Consider the following 9,573-nt stretch of genomic DNA (forward strand, 5'->3'; position numbering starts at 1 on the left):
CAGGAAGATTTTCAAATGAGAAGACAGACAGAAGGGGAAATGAAAACAATACTTTATTGGTAAATATATCTAAATATGTCAGAAATATATAACTGACCTGACAGTTTTATTTTGAAGCAGACAAGACCTCAGACTATAACAAAAAAAATGCAAGCAATTTTATATGATCAACAAGATCATATAAATACTCATATAAATCTCAAATATGAGATAAGGACAGAAGTCTTCAGGGACAAGTGGTTAGGACCTTCTGAAAGGTTCAAATGAGGTTTCCAGATATTAAAGCAGTAATTAGTTTTGAATCTTGCAGGCCATATTTGTATGATAGAGTATTATAATTATTATTGATGGGCTATGATGTGATTTGAGAAAACTCATCTGGGAAAGATAAAGGTTCTCTGTTTTCAACAGTCATCCTTTTGGAGCTGAGAGGCACACCCCAAACCTTGGGCAGCTCACTCAGCCATCCACGCTGAGGCAGTTCATATGTAGCACAGCAGTGGAGAGAAGGAGAAGGAATGTGGCCAACAACAGATTTGGGAGAGCTCCCTTTTTCCTTATTCCTTTCAGTGCATCCAAAAGGCATAACACAGCAAACTAGCACTGGACTGCCTTGATCCTGAAGGACTGTGAAAATGGGGGTTCAGTTTCTCTTTTGTCCCATTTTTTCCATTATCAGAGCAGTCTCTCCCTATTGTGGTGGGTTGAATTAGCCTGTGAATACACAATACACACCTTAGTGGGGAGACATACCCATTTCTGAAATGCAATTCTTTTTCTAAAATTAAAATAGGTTAGGCAGATTATCTCCTGGAAGTGCCCGTTTCCCTCTAGTGACTATAAAGGGAACCTAAGGGACAAGCTCGAATGCAGACCAATATGTCTCATCTGTCCAAAGCTGCATGAGAGAATTCCCATCTGAGCAGTTTGTATGGCTCCATAGCATCAGATGGCTCCAAACATATTTAAAGTCACTAACTGTTAGTAGAAGGGACCACCATCCTACCTTGCTGTTTGTTAAGCACACTGTAAATGGCTTTTATTTTTTTCCCCCCAGTCTTGTTCTGTCATTTGGCCTCAATTTCAACTATTTTGTTCCTTGATCCCCAAAAGTTGGGAATCTGGAGTTGCCTATGATTTGTTACCTGTGAGTGTTCTGATATAATTCAGGTAGTAAGTGTTCAGCTAATTTGTCTCAAGAGCCTGGAGATCTGCATCAACTGTTATGAATTGAGCCCCTTTGTGTGGAATCCAGGCACTTTATTTCTGATACATTTATTCTTCCCTTTGAGGAGTCAAGAGAAATCTATAGATCTTTTGGAGAAGTGGCTGGCTGTATAAATTATTGAGGCATAACTGAAATAATTAGCTGGCTTTTGCCAGCATCACACTCCATATATAGCAGTGTTGCTAATCTCTTACTGCTTTTCAGTGCTTTTTGCCTTCTTGTTAGATTATAGCTGCGTGATCATTTATGATTACTTTGTAATGAATATTGTACCATAGTGTGCTAAGTAGACTACTGTTGACATTTTCTTTATTTCATTAGGATTAAAATGTAAATGGGTAGTCTTAAAATGTGTTCAAATTGGCTAGAAGAATCCAGTGTTTTCCAGACAATTAGATTCTGCAGGTTAGTTCAGTCTTTGATTGTACCTGATATTATTTTGATAATACTTTGGCATAGTAAGACCATGTTTCAAAGAAGTTTCAGATCCAAGCTGGCTCACAAAGATAATTCATCATTGTCTCCATCATGATGTCATCTCATCTCATCACATCTCCACTGTGTGCTATAGAGGATGGTAGCAAGTATTTTAATCTCACATTACAGACAAAGAATCTGGACAATAAGAGTTGAAGAGGTTTATCAGACATTATGTTGCAGGCCAAGTAAAGCAAGAAATGTAGCTACAGGGCACTTCAGTGTCCTACATGTTTAGAAGTATGTGGCCTTCCCTAGAAAAATTGCATAAAGATGCATTTGCATTTTATTTAAAGTATCTAGACTCAGCTTTTGAGAACTTCTGGCTGAGAAACTAATGGAATTCTTTCCAGCATGTTGGTAGTTGCCAGAGTCTCAGATGTAGCTCACTATATCTACTCTACAGATCTACTCTCCTCCACTGCTTATGGTGCTACACAGTGCAAGTTCAGTTTGGCTTTTAAAAACTCCTAGGACGTGCACAATTTCCTCTTTGGTGGCAGAGGGTGCTGGGTTTGCATGTTGCAGAGCTGATGCTGCAAACGGAAGATCTCGTTGAGCGTGGCCTTCCAACATTGACGTCTCCAGGCACCATGTTTCAGCTGGCCATAGAAAATAGCTTTGGGCAACCTGTTGGCCAGCCTACACACTCTGGGATATGGTAGAAAGTCAAATGTCAGATAGGATTCTGTGTAGCCTCCTAAAGCGTCTGCCAGACAAAGCTCAAACCCATGAAACGTTGGTCAATGTGTGCTGAACTGAGCCCACAGCTCCTCTATCTGGTTTGGATTCTTTTCCACAGAGCTGAACAGACACCAAATCCCAAAGGAAAGGGCCGTTTGTCACTCACATCAGAACCTTTTCTTTCAACATAGAAGGCCTGTGAAATGAATCAAAATGCAGCACTCAAACTCTTGAAAGCATTCACATATGGAGCATTGCTCTGCTTAACACATTTCAAACTACAGTAACTGCTAATAAGATAAAAAGCAGCAAAAAGCAGTGACAAATCAGAGAATATTGCCTCCAACAATCATGCATGACTTGCCATGGCAACAAATTCACTCTGAGGAAGCAAAACGTCCAGCATCCATTTCAGGCATCCTGCTGCAGCCCTTTATGCTTTTTATTTTTTATCCCGTTTGTCAAAATAACAGCCCTTTATGAGTGCTGATTGCAGAGGTTTTTGACTCCTTGCCTGCTGGGTTCCCCCTCTGCTCCATAGGGGTTTCCTAATTGAATATTTCCCCTGTGAATAGAAAAGCTTTGAATGAGAAGGGGGGGAGGGGAGGGAAGTGTATCAACAGAGTCTTGAAACCTCCCCCGAACCTTCCACCTCAGTCTCGCACACGCGCTCTTTTTCTCTCTCAAAAGTACAGAATATTCTTTGAGTGAGCAGCCTCTGCTCTTTTTCTGAAGCTAATGGCATCGTTATACATTGAACGATGCAAATGAACTGCAGTAAGATCCTAACAGGAGGGGAGGGGGGAGGGGGAAGGGAGAAGTGGTCATTACGCAGAAGTTACAAAATGTGGCTGATTTGGTTGGAAAACGCCAATGCCCCAGGTCCCACCTGTGCGAGTCAAAAGCAAGGAATCATTTGCTGCCTGTGTTGAGATATTGCATTAGCAATTGCTGCCTGTGTCCTGGTGGATGTCATACAGTCAAAGGACTGTTTAATAATTAAAAGGCTGAATTGTAAACTCTTTTTTTGGCACTAGCATTCCTATTAAAGTACCAAGAGGCTGCGTGCTGTGGTCTCCTTAAGGAAGGACCAAAGACTTGTGTTTTAGCTCGCAGTGAGTGTGGGTGCTGGGGCTTTGGACCAGGACAGGAGGAGGAGGCTATTTGCCTGCTTCTTATCCTAAACATATACTGTGAATGCTAACGTTTTCTCCTTTCTCATGGAGGGTTGCTACTTGGGTGTTCTTGCTGCCTGCGTTGGCAGAGGAGGTACAACAGGTCTCTGTTTTGGAGCCAGCAATGCGGAATTGCATCTGCCTGGGTTGTTCGTGAACAAACAAATCAAAACTGTCAGTCGGGCCGTTGCGCACACCTGGCTGCTTTGAGTCAAGCCAGACATCTTTAGAAAAGGGACTCTCTGGTGTATTCTTCCCTGGGATTTTTCGGCTAAGTATTTCCAGACTTTTAGAAGCCCTGCCTGCCTCTGTCCTCTAGTGTGATACTTGCACAAAATGCAATAATAAAATGGATGGGGGGATGGAAGAAAAAGGAAGGAATTGGAGAGGATAGATAAGCATGGGAAGAACATAAAAGCTGAAAGGAAATTCTCTTCTCTAAATTCCTCATCCAGTTTCTTCAGCATCTATGCCACAATGCCCTTTTTAAAAGGGGACTTTATTCTTCAGATGTCTGTAGAAATAGAAATAAACTCACAAAGATGTTCCCTGTAATCTTGCAATTTCATCAGCTCGCAGTAATAACAAAACCTGAGGTTTTCCTGCTCTCCTATTTGGGCCAGTTATATCCCACTGAGGGAGAATGATCTGCATATTTTCTTTTCTTGCTTTCCAGAATTATGTTTCCTTTAGCACCTTTTCCCATGCCATCTCCCCGCTATATGGAGCAGGTTGGTGAATTCATTTATCTGTTATCCAGCTGCATGTGCTGAAAGATTGCAGCTGAGAGTTGTCTTTCCTAGGAAGAGCGAGCAAAAGGGTGCACAACCCCCAGTATCATACTTCAAAAATTAGCTGTTCCCTCATCAGGTGAGCTGTTTTTAAATTTAATCTTTGAAGCAAAAAGAATGTTTTAAGCAGAATGCTTGTTAGGGATGGTTAGCTGGACTCTGCTACTCCCTGTAGATCATTAACAGAAATGTTATTATATATTCCAGTCCCTTGTATAAGCCAGCTGAAAAAAGTGGATTTGGGCAAGTTTCCCTATGTGTGTGTGAGGCAAAGCTCACATTGGCACACCAAAGGAAAGGCCCAGACCGAGCATAGCCTGCAGCAGACCTGTCTCAAGTTTCCTCAGGTTGGGTAGGCAATGCAGGGGTTTGGATGCAGGATGGATTTGGCGAACACCTGTGGAAGGACAGGTTTGGGGATGACCAGTCTGGGGGTGTCCTATGGCAGCTGGAGGAAACTGCTGCAGACAGTCAGGCTTGGGGGAAGTCTGGGACCGCTGGGTCTGCTGCCATTCCTGTTGACATGAGGCAAGAGAAAGGTGGTGATGACTGCTGGGAAGCACTGGAGGAAAAGCTGCCACCTTCTTCCCCTACTGCCCCTGCCCCTTTTCTGGCCAAAGCAGCAGCAGCTCTGGCTTTGTAGGGTACTAGCATGGGCAAAGGAGAGAATGATCTCCTGCGTGTTTAGTTGCTCTTGAGAGTCTGCTGCCAATTTTGCTTACGCCTGGAGACAGCCCTCTTTGAGGGCAAGAAAAAGTAAATCATTCTTTTGTGAATTAAGTAATTTTGATACAGCTAGGTACAAAGACTGAAGGTGATGCCACTGCTTTGACTTCATGCAGTTGCACTGCAGAGTAGGATGTCCCTTCTTGTGAGGCTCCACCAGACATGTGGAGCAGCACAGCAAATGTGCTTTGCACTGTGTAATCAAATGTGTTGAGTAGCAAAGAAATGGTTAAAGGCCATAGCAAAAGAATCTGTAGCACTATATTGTCACAGTCCTGGCTGTCCCCAAGTTGCCTAGTAAGTGCTCCACTATGGAGTGATCTATTAATAGTTCTGTTCGTTGTAGCTGCACACGAAATGACATAATCCCAGTATGAGGGAATATGGGAGCCATAAGGTGTAGAGCAAAAACTTCAGACACAGAAGACAGTCTGCAAGAGTTAACTGCAAGAGTTAACAGAAGAAGAATAATATATATTTAATGTGGGATTATTGGTGAAGCTACAGAAAAACATCTTTACATTAAAATTTAAGTTAAGCCTTGCACCTGAACAAGTGAGCAGAGTGTTCTAGCTTGCTCTTACCAACTTTATGTTTTTGTGAACAGATCAGTTAAAGTTTTTGGCATGCAAGTGCCTAATAAGCACCACATGTGCTGAACATACACCTCATCATTTGATACAATCCATGTCTTCATTAAGGCTCATGTGTGCTTCTACAGCTGCAATCTCATTCTGTAAGTTATGTGTTTTATGAAGTGTTAGCAGAAGAGTGCAGGCCTAAACTTCTATCAAAAGCACTTATAGCAAATATACACACATTACATCTGACACTGTGCTTAGGTGCATAGTAATGTCCAGTAATTTCTGTGATAAGACAGTGTATTCCAATTATATTTGTATACACAAAACCCATAAATGCACATCTGCTTTTAGTGCAAACATTTTATTTGCAATTTCCTGAAATTCTCAGTGCAATGATCATGACTCTCAGGCAAGAAGAAAACCCTGTTAGTGTATTTCAACAGATTAAAAACCGCATGTTTTGGAATAGCAGTAGCTAATAAAGGTCTTGAAGATGATATATGTAGGACATAATGTTTGAGTAAAAATCATAATATTGGTATGGGAGTATTATGCAGTATACTCATGGCAAAACCTTTTTCTTTTAAATGCTTGTGTCTTCATTAAATACTGTGGAAAATGTTAACTATATTTTCAGGCGTATCTATACTGTTACTTTAGAACATTTGCAACACTTGTATTCTGAAGGTATGTAAGTGACTGTAGATGGGTCATCCTTTAGTTGGTATTTCTGACAAATATAATGCAATGGGGCATTCGTCTTGTTGGAACACATTTATTTTTATCATCTAGATGATTATGGCTGTATTTTTTCCTAAAATATTTTAACTCAATAGTATGCTGAATTCTCAGATTTTCAACAAATGCATGTGATGCCGTTATTTTAACTGCAATATATTTCAATATGTAATATCTTTAATCTCCAAATTTCAAGGAACTTTAAAATCATTCCGTTTGTATCAAAACTACAAAAGCAAATAAACAGGTTATAGCCTTTCAGCAGAGGATATCATTGATATTAGGCCCAAATATTGTTATAAATGTGTGAGATAAAGTACACAAATCTGCACACCCAGTTTAGGAAAGACAGAACTACAGGCTCCTTATAATTTAATATTTCCGTTGCATTAAAAATAACAATTCCAATTTATAGGAAATGTTATTGCTGAAGAACTTGCTTTTATTCAAGGTCTGGAACAAAATAAAAAACAGTTAATAATTTTAAAAATACAGACTTGAATGTGAGCTCTCGTCCTCCCAGGTACTTTGTTAACCAAACTGTGGTGCCAGTTTCCACTACTGCTTTAACATGGATAGTCACTGGGAAAAAGAAAGAAGCAGGGGTTGGAAATAATGTTTCCCCCATCCTAACTGACTGGCACTCCAGCTGCTAGGCTAACAACTGTTTTGATGGCCCTCTTTTGTTTCTCATTCTCTCAGCTTTCTAATGAGGCTTTATCAAAATTATGCTCTTTTTTTCTTTCTTTCTTTCTTTTTTTTTTTTTTTTTTTTTTTGCTTAATTCACTCTCTTCTTTCTCCAAATCTATAAACAGCATTTGTTGAAAAATATCCTGACCAAGAAGGAAGAATTTTGTAGTACAGAGTGAAAACTCTCTTGGGGTCAGGTTTATCAGAAAAGAAAGAACAGGATTATGAACAATAAGAACAAAAACTGAGACATACCAGAAGCTGAGTCTTTCTGAGTTTCCATGCTCTCCTGGAAATAATTTATTTGCAATGAATGGAAAAAGAGATGTAACATAAGTAATGAATAACACATTCACCAAAATTTTGTGTCAATGACTTCATTAATAGCATGATTAATGTACTGTAACTTTTGTCCTGGTTGTGAAAATGACTATCAAATAATGAATTAATCCTTCTGTGATAAATAATAGGCAAGATTAGTCAAATGTGCCTGGAGGAACACTTGGACAGCGTTACTCCAGCAGCAGCTTTGTCAGTGGAGCTCCTGCAGATGTCAATATTGGAGATGCCACAACTGAGAGCCAAACGAGCTCTGCTCTGATCCAGCACTTGACCTTAAAACCATGTTTAATGTTCCTCTCCGCAGTGTGGAGAGGAGTGGGTATCTGGGAGAGGGAGCAGGGGAATCCCTTTAGTTTTTCAGGAGAAAGCATTCTGTAGAGGTATGAGCAAGCAGCTAATATATTCACCCTTTAGCAGCATAAGCATACAAAGTTTTCATTAATTTTTTTGATAGTGTAGATGTATTGATCCCTGTAGCTGAGACTGACAGATGTCCTTCCCATGCTTTATGAACTATCTCTGTTGGGGAGGGGAGGACTATTGAGCTTGTGCCTCTGACAGAGGCTTGTTGCTATGTGATAGTGGTCAACAAGGGAAGAAGAGCCACAGAGCTGCTTTAATTACTTGAACTATTCACCTAAAATTCCAGATAAACTGAAGCTCCAAACAGAAGGAAACCGCGGTTTTCTCTGTTACTGAAAAGGGAAATGCTGAGCTACCAAAAAAAAGAAGAAGAAGAAAAAAAACTTGATTTGCCTGAGCTTTCTGCCCAGAATTCCTCCCATGGCAATTGGGAGATATTAGAAAATGCATGACAGTTGGACAGGGGAGGTGCATATACAAGATGTACAAACAAGGGATCCCATTTTTGGCAGGGAAGGGAAGGTGCTGCCAGCAGTAAGTCATTTACTCCAGCCTGGATTCTCTATCATCACAGGGGAAATGCCACAAAGCTGGTACCCCAGTAATAATAACAAGTATTAGCGGGGGAGTTTGTCCCAAAATTTCTGGGCTATTCTACCCTACTCAGGTGCTAAAGAAAGATGAACTCATGTGAGCTGGTTTAGCCTTTCGCTTAAGGGGCTGGAGACAATCTTAGAGGCTGAGAGTGCCTGAGGTTTGGAGAACAGACTGCTGCAGTCCTACGGAGCTGGTAGAGGCCAGTGAGGTGCCTGCAGCGTTGCGTAGGGAAAAGAGATCAGCCAGAACATCTCTGCTCTGCTTTTTATGTTTGACCACCTGTGGACCCCTCTTTCTGTGCTTCATACCTTCCCTAGACGCACATAGGCCATACTGTGTTTCTGCAGCTCCTTTATATTAATGCAGTAAACTTTGTAGAACAGCTATCCTTTTCTGTGTAGCTCTGCAGCAATTATTTGTTGATGCAGAGGCATCAGCAGACTTCATCAGACCAGGCGAGAGAGAAATGATGTGGCAGGGAGACATTTACTTACTGAATGTCAAACTGGCAGGGAGGAAAAGGAGTTAATTGACTGCTGTTAAAGTTGCTTCTGGTAAGTGGTATTTTCTTTTTCATGTAACTAGTTAATGTTCACAGTTCATATAACTGTGCTTCTGCAATTTGAGGCTGCATCCACCATAATCAGAGTATTCTTGGATACTCTCAAAATTAATACAGAATTACTTTCAAATAGCCTTTAGCTCTCCGCATTTTGTTATGGTTGTCATTTTGAAATCCTGTTATTGTGCAATATTAAACAGTTAACATGGCTTAGCCTTTGAGTATAAAGTTTTCAACTTACATTTTGCCTTGAAAAGATGCTAGAAAATGAACATCACATTCTGGAAATAAGTGGGATGCCCAAGAGAGACAACCTACCCAAGCCCCTTTATCCCACGGAGGCTGCTAGATAGTCTCCTTGTCCATCAAATAAATCTGCTAAGCAGGAAAGGAAGTTTTGTTGACTTTTGAAGTTGGTTGCTGTGAGAAACGTGGTAATTTTCTTGCACTTGACAAAACAGATGCAAAAGGCAAAGAGATGGTGTGGCAAAAAGTAGGGAAGCATGTTTTGTGTTCAAGTTCTTGGGGTACGTGGCAGCTGGTCAGCTGCAGATGGATGCTCTGGGCTGGCAGGTCGGCCATGACAGCTGTTGCGCTAAATCTTGACTCACTTCC

The sequence above is a fragment of the Dromaius novaehollandiae genome, chromosome 2 (genome assembly GCF_036370855.1).
Source record: "Dromaius novaehollandiae isolate bDroNov1 chromosome 2, bDroNov1.hap1, whole genome shotgun sequence".
Classification (NCBI taxonomy): Eukaryota; Metazoa; Chordata; class Aves; order Casuariiformes; family Dromaiidae; genus Dromaius; species Dromaius novaehollandiae.